General features: G+C 44.7%; 1 protein-coding gene and 1 long non-coding RNA gene across 9 annotated transcripts in view; one reads left to right on the plus strand and one right to left on the minus strand.

The window, feature by feature from the left end:
- Positions 1-17,219, minus strand: part of TGFB2 (transforming growth factor beta 2) — a 95,597-nt gene that overhangs the window by 42,532 nt on the left and 35,846 nt on the right. The gene's annotated exons all lie outside the window — the stretch shown is intronic.
- Positions 8,664-9,813, plus strand: LOC147356908 (uncharacterized). The gene is made up of 3 exons (XR_015142828.1): positions 8,664-8,794; positions 9,624-9,661; positions 9,787-9,813. It is a non-coding gene; the product is annotated as an uncharacterized LOC147356908 (long non-coding RNA).

Below are 17,219 nucleotides of genomic sequence, written 5' to 3' on the forward strand. Positions count from 1 at the left end.
AAAGGATGACAAGAGAATTCTATCCTCCCACCAAACACCCTCTGCATCAAACAACTCCACCTCCCGTGACGATGCTCAGATTAGAACTGTTTAACAAATAAGTTAGTGAAAAACACAAACCAAAGAAAGGTCTTACAATGTCACCAATATGTGAGGAGCTCTGGCAGAAAGAGGAGATTTGGAGCCTGAAAGAAATACCCAAGGACATCCAGAGTTCAGCCTTTAGGGGGGCAATGCTTCAATCATCTCTATCTGTTGTCTATTCCCCATTGAGCTGCTTACACCACAGAACTAGTGGGAGAAAAGTGTGTGACAGACATTGGAATTGTGGGTCAAGTATCCCTGAGTATTTATTGCATTTATTAAAGCAGTGGTTCTGGAAGTGTGGTATTGGACCAGAGCATCTGCCTCACCTGGAAACCTGGGATAAGTGCAAATTATCCAAGAAAGCCTGATGCACCATCAAAGTTTAAGAACCACTGTGCTAAAAGGTACTAGCTGGAGAGGCCAGTGCTATTTAACAAAGCAAGCAGATTAGCAGAGCCAAAGAAGAAGAAAGAGACCTTAATTTCTAACAACTGCTCTCTTGAAGCTGGCACTCACAGAACCCCCAAGGGAAACTGGCACTGGTCTCAATGTCCGTGGGGGATTTCTAGGATAAGTCAGAGGGCAGTAGTTCACACTGAAAGGTAAAAGACAGGCATCATACTCAGTCGCTTCAGCCATGTCTGACTCTTTGCGACCCCATGGACTGTATAGCCTGCCAGGCTCCTCTGTCCATGGGATTTTCCAGGCAAGAACACTGGAGTGGATTGCCATTTCCTTCTCCAGGGGATCTTCCCGACACAGGGATTGAGCTCACATCTTTTATGTCTCCTGCACTGGCAGGCAGGTTCTTTACCACTAGTGCCACCCATGAAATTAAAAGACACTTGCTCTTTGGAAGAAAGTTACGACAAACCTAGATAGCATATTAAAAAACAAGACATCACTTTGCTGACAAAAGTCCCTATAGTCAAAACTATGGTTTTTCCAGTAGTCATGTATGGATATGAGAGTTGGACCATAAAGAAGGCTGAGAGCCAAAGAATTGATGCTGTGGTGTTGGAGAAGACTTAGACTGGGGCCTCTATCCCAGGTAAAGGAAATCAACCCTGAATATTCACTGGAAGGACTGATACTGAAGCTGAAGCTCCAGTAATTTGGCCACCTGACGAGAAGAGCCAACTCATTGGGAAAGACCCTGATACTGCGAAAGTTTCAAGGCAAAAGGAGGAGCAGCAGCAGAGGATGAGATGGTTGGATGGCGTCACTGACTCAGTGGACATGAACCTGAGCAAGCTCCAGGAGACAGCGGAGGACAGAGGAACCTGGCATGCTGCAATCCACGGGGTCACAAAGAGTCAGACACGACTTAGCAACTGAACAACAACATGGGAATGAAGGATTGTTAGAGGCCCAGAGGTTCTGTTTGTCTTACTCCCCAAAGCACTCACTAGTTACCTGAATTTCATTTTATGTTTTATTAATTTTTATTGGGATATAATTGCTTAACAATGCTGTGTTAGTTTCTGCTGTACAGCCAAGTGAATCAGGTGTACATATACATGTATCTCCTCTTTTTTGGATTTCCTTCCCGTTTCGGTCACCCCAGATCATTTAAGTAGAGTTTCCTGTGCAATACAGCAGGTTCTCATTAGTTATCTATTTAATATATGGTATCAAAGGTGTACATTACTGAATTTTAAATACAAGCTAGATTCCTTTGTAGGGGAGAAGTTGTAAGAGGCTTACAGAGCATCCTAGGGCCCTGTTGTTTAGTGTGGATGTACAGATCCTATTCTATAGCAGGGTTTCTCATGAGTGGGCATGGGGTAATGCTCAATGCTCCGCGTTTTAACAAACTCCTATGCAATTCTTATGTACCCTAAAGTTTGAGGACCATGAAACAAACCATGGGCTTCCCAGTTGGTGCTAATGGTAAAGAACTCATCTGCCAATGCAGAAGATGGTATAAGAGACTCAGGTTTGATCCCTGGGTCGGGAAGATCCCTGGATGTGGAAATGACAACCCGCTCTTGTATTCTTGCCTGGGAAATTCCATGGACAGAGGAGCCCGGCAGGCTACAGTCCATGGGTTGTAGAGTCAGATACAACTTAGTGACTGAGCACACATGCGTGAACGCCCTAGACTACAATTTATGAGTTCATTATAGACTATAATCAACTTGGCTAGGCTTCCCCTCCCTTCAATCTTATGAACTAGTTAGGGATGAATAAAATATGCCCATTTCCCCATTCCCCTGAAAAGAACAGTCTCAACTCAGCCTCAGAATTTTATTTTACAACCCTCTCCCATTTTCTAATAGCTTCACATGCTTCATTTCTGCTAAGGAGGTGTTTCCATCCCCATTTCACAGATAAAGAAATCAAAAGCAAGGAGAGTGAAATAACTTCTGGCTAAGGTCAAGGTAAGGCTGGCCTGTCAATCAAAAGCTCTGGCTTTTCACCACAATATCTTGCCTTCTGCACAAAGGAGTCCCATGAGTCAAAGACATGAATCCAACCCCAGGCAGAAATACCAAAACTCACTGGAGTATTGTAGCAAAAACAGGCACAAGGAAGCAACTCCTGTACAACTGTTTGACTTATTAAAAGCTCCAGAAACTTGAATGCAAAGCCCAGTATCTTCATTGATGGTCCTTAGAAGAATGGCCCTGATACAGCGATCTGTGGTTTGCTCAGTGCAAAAGTTCCCCCATAAAAGACACAGTGCTAAGGTCAGGATGGCCCACGATCTTTTGCACCCCCATAAAGATATGCATGATGCCTCGAGCCTGGGAAGCATCCACTGGTTCCCATCCCCAAGCTCCTCAAGTAAACAGATCAAACTTCTCATCCCTCTTTCCAGAAATAACGATACGTTCCCTGAAGCTCTGCAGTCATCTGCATGGACTTTCAACAGCGCTTGATGAGGACTCCTTGTTCCTGATGTCCCCAGCTTTGAGAGAAGTAGTCTGGGGTTCCTTAGACATCCTCTGGGGTGCAGCAAGACAAGCAACCTGCCACAGGGCCAGAGGGCAAGAATGAGCTGCTGTTTGTGTGCACACAGACACGGCCAGCAAGAAACCAAGACCATTGTGTTCGGGGGTTTTCTCCAATTTGTCTTGGCACATGGGAGATGTATTTGATTTCACTACCACAGCCCAAGCACTGCTGACACTCAAGTCACAGCAATTTAATACAAAATGACTGAGGAATAAACAGCCCATCACCAGCGGTTGCTGATTTTCTCCCTGGCCATCCCTCCTATTAAGTGTAACCCAGCCCTGGAGCACTTTTGATGGAAACTGGGTGTCTTGGAGAGGCAGATGGTGTCAGACCTGTCATGCTGCTGGAAGTCTGGAGTCTAACTGTGTCAGCATCAGTGTATGTGACTTGGCCCTCATCTAGCTACTATTTGAGACTATGCACACTGTCAGCAGAACTGTTTGGGCCCCTTCTTACACAGGGCCAAAAAAAGAAAGAAAGTAAAAATCACAATGATGCCAGCCCAGGGTGGTTGGTTTTACTGAACTATGACAGGGTTCCTAGCTTCGACTCCAAAGTTTCCATCACCTTCATAAAACTCCACTTACATGGAGACACCTATTCCATTTCGATTTCTCTACGTTTCTCATCGTGCTCAGGATTGTGTATGGAGAGGGCACCTGGATCCACTTGTGCAGGCAGGTGGACCAAGAACGGGACACACTCCCTAGGGATGACGTCACGGTGGGAGGCTCTCCTCCTGGTTGGACTAAGTGATCAGAGTCACTCTTCTCTGCCATTGTCTCATCTTTAAATTCATAAAACTCTTTTTTTTCTTTCTCCCTCCTTGTCTTCTCTCCTTCCATTGCTCCACTTTTTCTCTCTCTTCTTATTTCTCTTCAATCTGTGCTTTTTTTTTCCTCTAAAAAATGGGGGGCAAAGCAGTCATGACTCGATGGACATGAGTTCCAGCAAGCTTCAGGAGATGGTGATGGACAGGGAAGCCTGGTGTACTGCAGTCCATGGGGTTGCAAAGAGTCAGACACGACTGAGCACCTGAACTGAACCAAATGGCCTTTAAAGAGGCCAATGACCTCAAGACATAGCTAGCCACACAGCCATTCCAGAACCCAGCAATGGCCACAACATGGTTAACAAAAAGAAGGCAATTGGCAGCCAGTGGCTAAGACCCTCTGCACTCCCAAATGCAGGGGACCCAGGTCCAATCCCTGATCAGGGAATTAGATCCCACATGCCACACCTAAAGATCCTGCATGCTGCAACGAAAATCAAAGGTCACATGTGCCACAACTAAAGCCTGGCGCAGCCAAATAAATAAATAAATATTTTTTAAAATTTTGTAAAAAAAATAAGCATTGATTCCACTAACAAAGTAAACTTGGAAATGTAGGATCTCACCCTTAATCTCTTCCTGGATGAGAGGCACCTTTTATTTTTAAGCTTCTTTTGCAGATTGAGAAATGAGTAAAATCTTGCCAGAATTACACAAAACATTGGCAAAATAAAGACGAAAATGTACCCTGTTGGACATTCTGGCTCATCCCTGTAGAGAGCTTTCCTAACCCAGAACAAACAGACATTCCCCTTTTCAGAAACTCTGCACTTTCCCTGGAGCTCTGTGATGATTGGTGTGGACTGTTTGACATGCTTAATGGGTGTAGTGGCTCTTATTAGCTTGCAAATCTTTCTCTAATCTTCCTAAAATTATAGTGGTGATGCATATAATGGCCATTGCGTGTCTTGTACTGGGAGCTCGTGTCTCTGTGTTGTCTGTAAGCCTCTTGCTTGTGGCCTGACTTCTTTGTCAGGCAATCACCTAATTACTTGGAGACACTGTGCTGGTTTGCTGCTCTGCCCTGGAGCTAAGCTAATAAGCACACCCTGCTAGGATTGCAAGCTATTTACCAACTTCACCAAGTGGGACAGGCTATGATTGCTGATGTATTAAATTCATGACTTGGGAGTGAGGACATGTGAAGAGGAAGAGATGGTCTGGATTATCTCATTTGAAAAGGAAAGAAAATACAGCTAACGTTGATTCTCCCTGAAACTTCATTGCACTTAGAAATGAGAACACATAAAGGGCTTGCCTGGCATCTATTACATGCTCTCTCCATGTTCCTGGGATCTAATTCCCTCTTGCTGCAGTGTCTTGTTCGAGACAAGACAGTATCTTCTAGAACTCTTTCAGTGACAGAGACCTCAAAGCTCAGGCAGATGACCTGCTGCAGTCTGACAGCTCCCGCTGTACAAAGAGTTCTTCCCTATGCTGGACTGAGATCTGCTTACCTCCAAGGTCTGTCTACTGGGGCTGGTGCTGCCGCAAAAGATGATTCACTTCCTTTTCCACTTGACCCTACTCAGAAATTGTGAGGCCAGATTTCATGTCTCCTTGCCCCCATGTCTGTTCTTTTCTAAGCAAACATTCCTATTTCTTTTTATTATGACAGCCTTTTACCTCCATGGATGGTCTCCTCTCTGCTCCAATTTTAAAACTGGACCCTTAAACATAATTCTCAAGTCAGAATAGAGTAGAATTATCACCTTCCTTATGGTAGAACTTATGCTTTTATTAATGCATCCCAACAGTGAATTATTCTCATTTTCTCTCTTTTAACCTTTCTACTCATTTTTTCCTATGTGTTTTGAGTGCATAATAAATTAGAAGTCTTCAGTCTTTTCCACACAACCTCTATTTTACAGATGTCATTATCTTATGTTTCATACCCTGAGGCTTTTTTGTGTACAAATTGTACAGTATGCCCCTATTCAATATGTATTTATTTGATTTAAATACTCATTTCAAACATGCTCAGATGGATGTGAAATCTGATTTGGTGAACCTGTGTATTCATTTTGCAGAGGACAGAGTCTTAAAATCAGAACTATTCTGCTAAATGCCAGTCTTGAATCTTGACTAGAAAGATGGTAGGGAGTAAGAATTGCTTGAAAGGAATTTTTAGTTATCAGATATCTTTATTAGCATTTCAGTAGATGGTCATTCAGTACCTTACAAAGAATACCAGAGTTTCAAAAGATGGAGCTTTCTCAGGGTTGGTAGATGTATTCACTAAGGGCGTGGACTCTTCCCCCATCCTGTTTGTACTGGCAACACAGCTATGGGCAATTAAGATATGGGAACATACAGGAATTATAGGAATCCAGATGAACTGTGGCATGACCGAGTTCTGGAATGGAGCCGCAGGTGTTATGCTTGTTTTAAGAATTCTTATGCATTTGGGCGCTAAGCAGCTTTCATCCAAGGTCGAGCCACCATTTGCAAGAAGAGAAAACACAGCTTTTAAAGTGAGAATCTCCAAGGCAGAACTAGACCACAGCTAAGTACCTTGAAATGTTTGAGTGTCTTATTTTTATTTAATTATCTGACAGCAAGCCCTGCCATCTAGCTTCAATCTCATGACTTTGGTGTATAGAGGTATAACATGTACACAGTTTCATACGCTCGTAGGGACACTGGGAAAGAAAACTGGTTACACAGTAGTAGGCAGGACCTCCACAGAGTGAATCCAATTGGTCCCAAGTCACTTTACACCCCAGCAAAGGAAAAGGGCACTGCCATTTTGAAAATGGAAAGAGAATTCTTAAGGAAAAAAAAAAAGTTTCTTCTCTTTGGGGAAGCTTTAGCTCTGTCTTACAGCTCTATTATCTTTCTAAGCCTTCAGAAGCCTTAGTGGTGGACTTCTTGATGGTCCAGTGGCTAAGAATCCACCTGCCAATGCAGGCACTCGGGTTTGACCCCTGATCCAGGAAGATTCCATGTGCCACAGGGCAACTAAGCCCAAGCATCACAACTGCTGAAGCTGGTTCACCCTAGAGCCCATGCTCCACGACAAGAGAAGCTCTTGCACATGACTAGAGAGTAGCCCCTGCTCGCTGCAACTAGAGAAAGCCCACACATAGCAGCAAAGACCCAGGGCAGCCAGAAACAAATAAATAGTATTTAAAAATAATAAACTTATAAAAAGGAAAGACAAAGTCTTGGTGGTAGGGGTCAAAACTCAGGCACTTTCTGAAGCTCTCCCCACTCTCTTTTCTCAAAGGTGGATGTGTAGATGGCACAGACCAACACCTTTATTTAGTTCTAAGCCAAGGGCTGGCCTACACATCTTAAAAAAGCATTTACCAACTATCCTTTAAAGAAGAACTTGTTGAGTAAGCTTCAAAAGCTTTTTGAAAGTCACTCAGTCGTGTCCAGCTACTTGTGACTCCATGGACAGCAACCCAGCAGGCTCCTCTGTCCATGGAATTCTCCAGGCAAGAATACTGGAGTGGGTTGCCATTCCCTTCTCCAGGGGATTTTCCTGACCCAGGAATTGAACCTGGATCTCTATCATCACAGGCAGACTCTTTACCACCTGAGCCACCAGGGAAGCCCCTTTGAATAAGCCAGTGCTTCTTAAATATGTTAGAGTGGAAGCAAATAGAACTCCCAGGGCACCGTAGTGATGTACACACACATGCATAACCAGAATAAAATAAGCAGCAAACTCAGGGAGAGAGATGGAACCTTTCCATAACATCAGCATGGGCTTTACATATGGCAACCCACTCCAGTATTCTTTCCTGGAGAATCCCATGGACAGAGGAGCCTGGTAGGCTACAGTCCACAGGGTCACAAAGAGTCGGACACGACTGAGCGACTTCACTTTTCACTTTTCACTCAAGGATGCCCTAAAATCAAGGGAATAACTTTTACCAGGTTGGGGTGTGTCTATTATGTCCCTGACCATATTCCATTTCTTGTCATATTCCATTGGCTTCATTAGACTATTCTTAAAGCCTAGACAACATATAAGAAAGATTTCTACATGTCAGAAAACTGAGAAAATAGCCAGTTTCATAATCTCACTGGAATAAATTAATTGGGCTTTTTTCTGTACACAGACAGGAAGATCACCAGTAAAGAACGCACACAATGCACAACAGAGCATGTGACAGTGTCCTGAGGGCAACTGCTGCCAGAAGAGGTCTAACCCTAGCACTTCACAATTCCTTTCAAGGACTCTTAGACACCCCAGGAATTCTCCTCGGGGAAAGCAGTCATGTTGCTGCTTGACTATAGCACTCGACTGGAGACCCCGAGGGTCAGGAAGAGGTCTGCACACATCTATTTCACCTATAGGAGAGCTCCTTTTTAGAGCTTTGTGACAAGCTGCCCCTTGGACTGACATCGGGAGGTCGGGCCCTCGAAACATTGCCTCTATATTGGAGGGACGAGCCTTCGTAAGTCTCATGAGTACAGGGACTGAAACCTCTCCCTCCCCAACGCCTCCCGGTATATAATAAGCGCTCAATAAATATCACCATGGAGATGAATCCTTTTCTCAATGATGACGACCAGCGTAAACCACAAGCTCTAACGTCTTCCTAGGATTTTATGCCCTACAATGTACTTTCACATACATTATGAGCCTGATAACTCCATAAACTAGGTAGTGTTATCTCTATTCTACTGTTGAGGAAACCATAGTTTAGAGGCCAGACAGTCTCATTTAAACAAGTCTGGGGACCCTTGGTGCTAACCTCTGACACCAGGCTCAGGACCCGCCCCCTCCTGTAAGATATAAATCAGTTTACGGAGCCGCACAAGCTCTTAGACAATGCATTCTTGAGTGAAGGCTGGGGAGACCAGTTCTGAGGCCTTCATGGTATTCCACCTTCAAGAGATATGGAAACATTAGAATAAACACACCATCTCTTCCACCGGCTCTGATCCTTTCTGGTAAGAACGGTTTTCATTGTTTTTGTGAAGGGCTACTCTGGTGCCAAGGGTACTACGTGTCCAGCAGCCTGAGAGGGGCAGTGCTTAGAAGGGACCAAGATGGAGAACGGGACTTATGCTCAGGCAGCCACCTTGGGGATCATGACATACAGTGAGTGACCTTCCCTGGAACTAGTACTTTGAGAATGATACTAAAATTCCAGAGGGAAGAAGGGAACAGTTTCCCTCATGTTTCAGCGGGGGATTAAGATGTCTTTGGGACATCTCTGTCTTCGACAGTGGATGAGGGAGAGACAGGACCACAGGCAACTGCGTGTGTGCATGTGTGCTAAGTCGCTTCAGTCCTGTCAGACTCTGTGCAACCCCATGGACTGCAGCCTGCCAGAGTCCTCTGTCCATGGGATTCTCCAGGCAAGAATACTGGAGTGGGTTACCATTCCCTCCTCCAGGGGGTCTTCCTGACCCAGGGATCAAACTTGCATCTTCTATGTCTCTTGCATGGGCAGGTCGGTTATTTACCACTAGGGCCACCTGAAGCAGTGGGCATAAGACTCAGAGGGACTTCCTGTAGGTCCAGTGATTGGGACTCTGTGTTCCCACCGCAGGAGGGGGCATGGTTTTGATCCCTCATCAGGGAACTAAGGCCCCATAAGCCATATGGCACAGCAAAAAATAAAAATTAAAAAAGCAATATTAAAAAATGAATGAAAGACTCAGTGATGCTTTTTGGCCATCAGCCACTATGACAAAATCACTTTTTGGTGTATAAAGTAATTCCACAATTACTCAGACTTTTGCTGCATTTGTAAAATTTTTTCTCTGAATATAGGGGATCAGCTGACCTCTCTTCCCTCAGGATGGCCTCACGTAAGTCATTCTGCCTTGAACAGGCAATCAGTGCAGCCCAAACACAGACAGACCTATACAAAGACCAGCTAATTGCTTTCTTGAAATCAATTTATCATACATTAATTACTCCTTGTTCATTGCAGGAAGGAAGCTAGGGAGCTCTCAGAGGTAAATATGCCTTCTCTATCTCTTTACTAGGGGCTTACCAGGTGGCACTAGTGGTAAAGAACCCATCTGCCAATGCAGAAGAGGCAAGAGGCTCAGGTTCGATCCCTGAGTTGGGAAGATCCCCTGGAGGAGGGCATGGCAACCCACTCCAGTATTCTTGCCTGGAGAATCCCATGGACAAATGAGCCTGGCGGGCTATAGTCCATGGTATGGCAACACGACTGAGTGACTGAGCATAGCTCTACTATAATTGCACATGTGTCTAATAAGCTCAGGCTCATGAGTCTAACCAGAGCTTCTAATCTCACATAGGACAGACACATCTTGCTCTTGGTGGGCCTTCTAGGCTACGCTGTCCTCCATAAAGGATAACCCTGATGGGAGGAATGCTGCAGTACGCATAATGGGTGCACAGACAGACACACGAACTTCATGGCAACATAAACTATGCCTCAGAAGAATCCTAGAATCCCAAAAGCGTCTTATGAGCCTGACATATGGAGAGACAGTCAGCATGGACTCAGTCGTATTTGCCCAGACTGCCATCTGACCAGCTTTCCTCCCAAGTCTAGCGTGAGTGAAGGGAAGTGCAATGCACAAGCGGCGCAGGCCTTGGACAGTGGCTATTCGAACCGCGGAGCAATTTACAGCGCAATGTGGGCGGGGCTCTGAAGATGTCAGCCTGAAGAGGACGCGGCAGTGTGACCTCTAGGAAGATCTCTTTAGGGATCTTCCTGCTGCTGCTGCTAAGTCGCTTCAGTCATGTCCGACTCTGTGCAACCCCATAGACGGCAGCCCACCAGGCTCCCCCGTCCCTGGGATTCTCCAGGCAAGAGCACTGGAGTGGGTTGCCATTTCCTTCTCCAATGCATGAAAGTGAAAAGTGAAAGTGAAGTCGCTCAGTCGTGTCTGACTCTTAGCGACCCCATGGACTGCAGCCCACCAGGCTCCTCCATCCATGGGATTTTCCAGGCCAGAGTACTAGAGTGGGGTGCCATTGCCTGGGCTCAGTTCCCTGGTATCTACAAGAACACTGGGCTGGGACTAGGCTCTAAGGCTGGGAGAGTCACTCCCTACCCATAAGGTCACAGGGATTGGCTGGCCTTTTCTAGCTTGTCAAGACACCGTGGTACAAGGAAAACCCACTTTTCTTCTCAGCCATCCTTTTCTCTCTCTTAACCCCTACCCAGTGAAAAGCCCTGACAATTTTCAAATGAAGAGACAACTCCAAGACACGTCTTGCTTTGTCCCCTAGGACCCCAACCTGCGTTCCTAGCTTTGTGGGCACATCGTCATCTCTGCTGCCCTGTCCCCTGCCCACACTCCCTCACCACAGCTGACTCGGCCCCAAGCGCTAAATGCACCATCTGACTTCTGATCTCCAAACATGCCAAATGCTGACACACCACCACACCCAAGCCACATGAATCCTTCACCTAGAAACCCTTTACATTTGGCAAATTCTACTCATTCTTGAAGGTCCGGCCCAATTTGTCCTCTTTTTAGAGGAATTTCCAGCTCTTTCAGAGCAGAAGCAATCTCTCCCTTCTTTGGGCGCAACAACACTCTTGTGTATGACAGTTCTCTCTTAGATTTTACCTGATAGATGAGCGCAAGGACTCAGATTAATTTTTGTGTAATAGTACTCACTCTTGCTTGTAAGAATCGCTCTAAGAATTAACTAACGTAATGACTATGAACACAGCCACTGCTCAAGAAATTTAAGTTTATATTATAACTGACCACTGAGAGCAGATAGGAAAGGCAGCATCCAGTCTCTGAGTCTGATGTCAGGAAGACTCTCCTAAAGAAAAAGTCACATAGGTCAAAACTACAGGAGAATCTGAAACCTTGTGGATGGAAGGTATTTTCTCTTCCTTTAGAGTCAAACAAACAAGCACAGTCCTTGGCTCCATTTCTCCTACTCAGTGGATAACTATTAGTATCAGAACCCTATGAACCCAATCCAATGGACTTATTAGATTTCCTGACCCATTGGATAACTCACATAAAATCAGGAGTAAAAGGAGATTTCTGGTGATTTTACTATTAAAAGTCATTAACATGCAGTTTACAACATGCTTTCTTGGATATGATCTCATTTCTTACTTCAGTGACATTTCATTTAGATGCTCTCATATAAGAACAGTGCCTGCTATGAGCCAGAATCCACCTCCCGTTGTACAAATGAAGAGAGAGGTTTACAGCAGGCAAGTCACTCATGCATGCAGTTAGAGCAGTGGCTGAAAATTGCAAACTAAGTCTATCTGGCCCCAACTCCACACTCTTTCTACTGCTCCATGGCCCTTTCTTCCCAATAAGGGCTCATGCTGAAGTTCTTCAAGGTGGAAAGTTCCAAAAGAACAGCCAAAGCTCAGTAAATGATGAGCCATCTCTAAGTGTCAGAACCATCTACAGAAGGAGTCAGAAACTTCTGACTGGGAACAGCCAAAGTCTCCGGACAAGGAGAGATGACAGAAGCAGATGCCCTTTGAAGTGTGACCATCCTGACAACTTGTGACACTGTGCTCAGGCTCATTGGACAGGTCTGGCTTCCAGCCTCTTGAATTTTCTGTTTTCCTCAAAGAGTATATACAGGGAAGGAAACACAACACTGAGGCTTCAGAGGTTGAGCTTCTGAAAAGCCTCATTTAGGTTTTGAAGGTGTGATATGTCTGTGTTATTGCCCCTTCACCTTGGCTCCTTACCAGCCAAGCACATGATGTGTGTGTGAGAGTTTCTAGCTCCTGACTCAATGCTGTCGGTTGTAACTAAGTTGCTGCAACTGAGTGAGGAGACTGGTCTTCATCTTGCCTTGTTGCTGCTGCTAAGTCACTTCAGTCGTGTCTGACTGTGTGTGACCCCATAGATGGCAGCTCACCAGGCTCCCCCATCCCTGGGATTCTCCAGACAAGAACACTGGAGTGGGTTGCCATTTCCTTCTCCAATGCAGGAAAGTGAAAAGTGAAAGTGAAGTCGCTCAGTCGAGTCTGACCCTCAGCGACCCCATGGACTGCAGCCTACCAGGCTCCTCCGTCCATGGGATTTTCCAGGCCAGGAGTACTGGAGTGGGGTGCCATTGCCTTCTCCACATCTTGCCTTGTGGTTGTGTTAAAAAACCTTCAGTAAAAAACTCTCTGATCTGGTTAAAGGGATGAAGGGTCTATGTGAGAGTGAAAGTGTTAGTCGCTCAGTTGTGTCTGATTCTTTTTGACCCCATGGACTGTAGCCTGCCTGGCTCCTCCATCCATGGAATTCTCCAGGGAAGAATACTGGAGTGGGTTGCCATTCCCTCCTCCAGAGGATCTTCCCCACCCAGGGACTGAATCCCGGTCTCCTGCATTGGCAGGTGGATTCTTTATCATCTGAGCCATTGGGAAGTCCAATACACAGGGCTACAACTTCTTAGTAAGAACTCCCATTTGCCTCTGAAACTGTGTTGTTTTAGATCTCTCCGTGCCTTTAGATGGAGAAGGCAATGGCACCCCACTCCAGTACTCTTGCCTGGAAAATCCCATGGACAGAGGAGCCTGGTAGGCTGCAGTCCATGGGGTCGCTAAGAGTCGGACACAACTGAGCGACTTCACTTTCACTTTTCACTTTCATGCATTGGAGAAGGAAATGGCAACCCACTCCAGTGTTCTTGCCTGGAGAATCCCAGGGACAGGGGAGCCTGGTGGGCTGCCGTCTATGGGGTTGCACAGAGTCGGACATGACTGAAGCGACTTAGCAGTGTCTTTAGAGCTCGTGACCACTTTACAGGGCTCTGGTCAGGCTCAAATATGATGATGTATGTGAAAGGGTTTTGTTAAATGCAAACTAATCCATAAGTGCAAGGTGGTATGACTGTATTTATGCTTATTCTTTGTTAATGGCTTTTTTACACTGAAGTGTAATTGACTTAAAATATTATTAGTTTCAGGTGTACAATGGTGATTCAGTATTTTTACACATTGAAAAATGATCACCATGTTAAGTCTTACTACCACCTGTCACCACACAAAGTTATTATAGTATAATTGACTCTATTCCCTATGCTGTAAATTATATCCAAGACTTATTTATTTTATAATAACTGGTAGTCCTTACCTCTTGGTCTCCCTCACCTATTTTACTTATCTTTTCACCCCCTCTCCTCTGGCAACCACCTGTCTGTTCTCTGAATCTATGAGTCATTTTCTGTTTTGTTATTTGTTCACTTGTTTTGTGTTTTAGATACCATGTATAAGTGAGACCATATGGTATTTGTCTTTCTCTGACTTATTTCACTTAGCATAATACCCTCTAGGTCCATTTATGTTGTCACAAATGGCAAGATTTTCTTCTTTTTATGGCTGAGTAATGAATGCCGAAGAATTGATGCTTTTAAACTGTGGTGTTGGAGAAGACTCTTGAGAGTCCCTTGGACTGCAAGGAGATCCAACCAGTCCATTCTGAAGGAGATCAGCCCTGGGATTTCTTTGGAAGGAATGATGCTACAGCTGAAACTCCAGTACTTTGGCCACCTCATGCGAAGAGTTGACTCATTGGAAAAGACTCTGATGCTGGGAGGGATTGGTGGCAGGAGGAAAAGGGGATGACAGAGGATGAGATGGCTGGATGGCATCACCGACTCAATGGACGTGAGGTTGCGTGAACTCTGGGAGTTGGTGATGGACAGGGATGCCTTGCGTGATTCGATTCATGAGGTCGCAGAGTCGGACATGACTGAGTGACTGAACTGAACTGAACTGACTATTCCATTGCATGCTGCTGTTAAGTCGCTTCAGTTGTGTCCGACTCTGTGTGACCCCATAGACGGCAGCCCACCAGGTTCCCCCGTCCCTGGGATTCTCCAGGCAAGAACACTGGAATGGGTGGCCATTTCCTTCTCCAGTGCATGAAAGTGAAAAGTGAAAGTGAAGTCGCTCAGTCATGTCTGACTCTTCGTGACCCCATGGACTGCAGCCCACCAGGCTCTTCTGTCCATGGGATTTTCCAGGCAAGAGTACTGGAGTGGGGTGCCATTGCCTTCTCCCATTCCGTTACATGCATGTGTGTAAATATATATATGTATACTACACCTTCTTTATCTATTAATCTATCCATGGACACTTAGGTAGCTTCCTTGTCTTAGCTATTGTGAATAATGTTGCAAAGAACATGCAGGGCACATATATCTTTTCAAATGAGAATTTTCACTTTCTTTAGATAATTATCCAGAAGTGAAACTGCTGAATCTGTTTTGAAATTTTGTAGGAATCTCCATACTATTTTCTGCAGGAGCTGCACCACTTTACATTCCCTCAGACAGCGCATGGGAGTTCCCTTTCCTCCATATCCTCCCCAACACTCATTTTTTTCTCTCTGTTTAGTGACAGCCTTTCTGACACTGTCACTGAAGAAGAATGTACCCACCACACCTCCTCAGAGGTCACTGAGATAGCAAGCACTTGCTTACACAAGCTGATCTATCCCCTAGAAACAACTTTTGAGGAACATATCCCACTCTTCAGATAAGGAAACCGAGGCTTAGAGCTGGTAACCAGAAAGCACTGGTAAGTGGATTATAAAACCCAAATCCTGACTCCCACCTCACCATAGAGAAGGATCCTTCAGGTTACAATGCACAGAACCCAAGCCCTCTCAGGGGGTCTGTGAGACCACAGCATCATCAGTCCTAAGAATGATACCTCCCGGGGCCCCGAAGCATCTGTAGCCAACTCTGATCTGTTTCCTTGGCTTTCCTGAAGCCCCTCAGGTCATCCTCCAAGTTGCCTTTTAACCAACACATTTGAGTTTTGCCTTCTGTTCCTTTTTAGCCAGACCCTAGGGATGTGAAGGACTGTCACAGTCCCTAAGCTTAAGGATGAATGAGGTGAAGCAAATGCACAGTAGGTACACTGCCTCTAAATCTGCCTTTAATATATAAGTTACAGATAATAAAAGCAGCAGATCAGATTCCTACCCACATTCTCTCCTTTAAACTTCACAAAAACTCGACAAGGTAGACACTCTTTTTGTTCCCATTTTGCAGATGAGGACACTAAGGTTCAAGAGGATTCCATAATTTATCTAGGGTAGGACTGATGCTGAAGCTGAAGCTCCAATACTTTGGCCACCTGATGCGAAGACCTGACTCATCAGAAAAGACCCTGATGCTCGGAAAGACTGAGAGAAGGAGAAAAAGGTGACAGAGGATGAGATGGTTTGATTACATCACTGACTCAATAAACATGAGTTTGAGGAAACTGAGGAAGATAGTGAAAGACAGGGAAGCTTGGCATGCTGCAGTTCACACATGACTCAGTGACCGAACAACAATATAGCCAGTAAGTGGTACAACTTTTAGGACTTCATTTCATAAGGTGAGAGAGATCCATTTACATACAATCTTGTTTATAACACACAGAGTATTTAACATATCTGCTTTTCTCAGCTTGGCAAACAGACCACATACCCACTGATGCTTTCCCCACCTCAAGTTATTCTGATTCTATTCCAACAAACAGAGCAATTTTAATTGTCTAGATGAAAAAGGTTATAACTTCTAACCCTACAAAATAATAAATGACAATCCACGGTCATCAAAAAATAAGACACACACCCAGTGCACTCAAAACACTTCTGCTACAAAATTCCTTTTTTCATTTTTTAAAAATGAATCAAGATGTTTTGGATGAGGGATGGGGCATCCCATGAATTACTTTATACCATTCAAATTAATCTTAAATAAATTTTCCCTTTATCTCATCTCTACAGAACTGTCACACCACCATAAAATTGCCACGCATGACAAACTCTGTGAGGCAGAAATGAAGGGTGGAGGGAAGGCATTCTTGTGTTATTTCACAATTTCTGGGAGGCTCCAGAATGTGGTACTCTCTGGTCAGTGTGTGTTTACGCTCTACCTTTTAAGGTGGGGAAATCCAAAGGCAACAGTTTTTCCTTGAAAATGTGTTTCATGGAAAGTTCTTCAGAAGCTTGTGGTTAATTCTGTTGCAGCTTCTAACTCCTTGAAACCTGACTCATAGAACATATCACCAAATCTGGCATGTAGCTGTGTTAAAATTCTTCAGCAAAAAACTTCCAGATATTATGGTCAAAGGGATAAACAGTTTATGTAAGGGCTGCCACTTCTTACTGCCTGTGCAGCCAAGAGGAGCCTGTGTGACAACGAAGGCCTGTGACTCCCTCCCCCATGTCACCTGCTTCCCCATCAAACATAAAAGGGACCTCTGAAGGTTACACAAGCAACATCACTGCATTTCCAAATGTTCCTGTGCTTTATTCAATGTAGATTCATATTGACAATAGATGGTACATTTTCTTTAAAGGCACACACTTTGCTGTCTTGCAGTTTTGACCTGCCTAAAACATCGCTTACAAATCCCAGGAGGATTCTAATTAACAAAGCAGCAGTGGGCTA

The sequence above is a fragment of the Bos grunniens genome, chromosome 16 (assembly GCF_055505025.1).
Source record: "Bos grunniens cultivar Pamir isolate PY7600 chromosome 16, Bosgru_T2T1.0, whole genome shotgun sequence".
Lineage (NCBI taxonomy): Eukaryota > Metazoa > Chordata > Mammalia > Artiodactyla > Bovidae > Bos > Bos grunniens.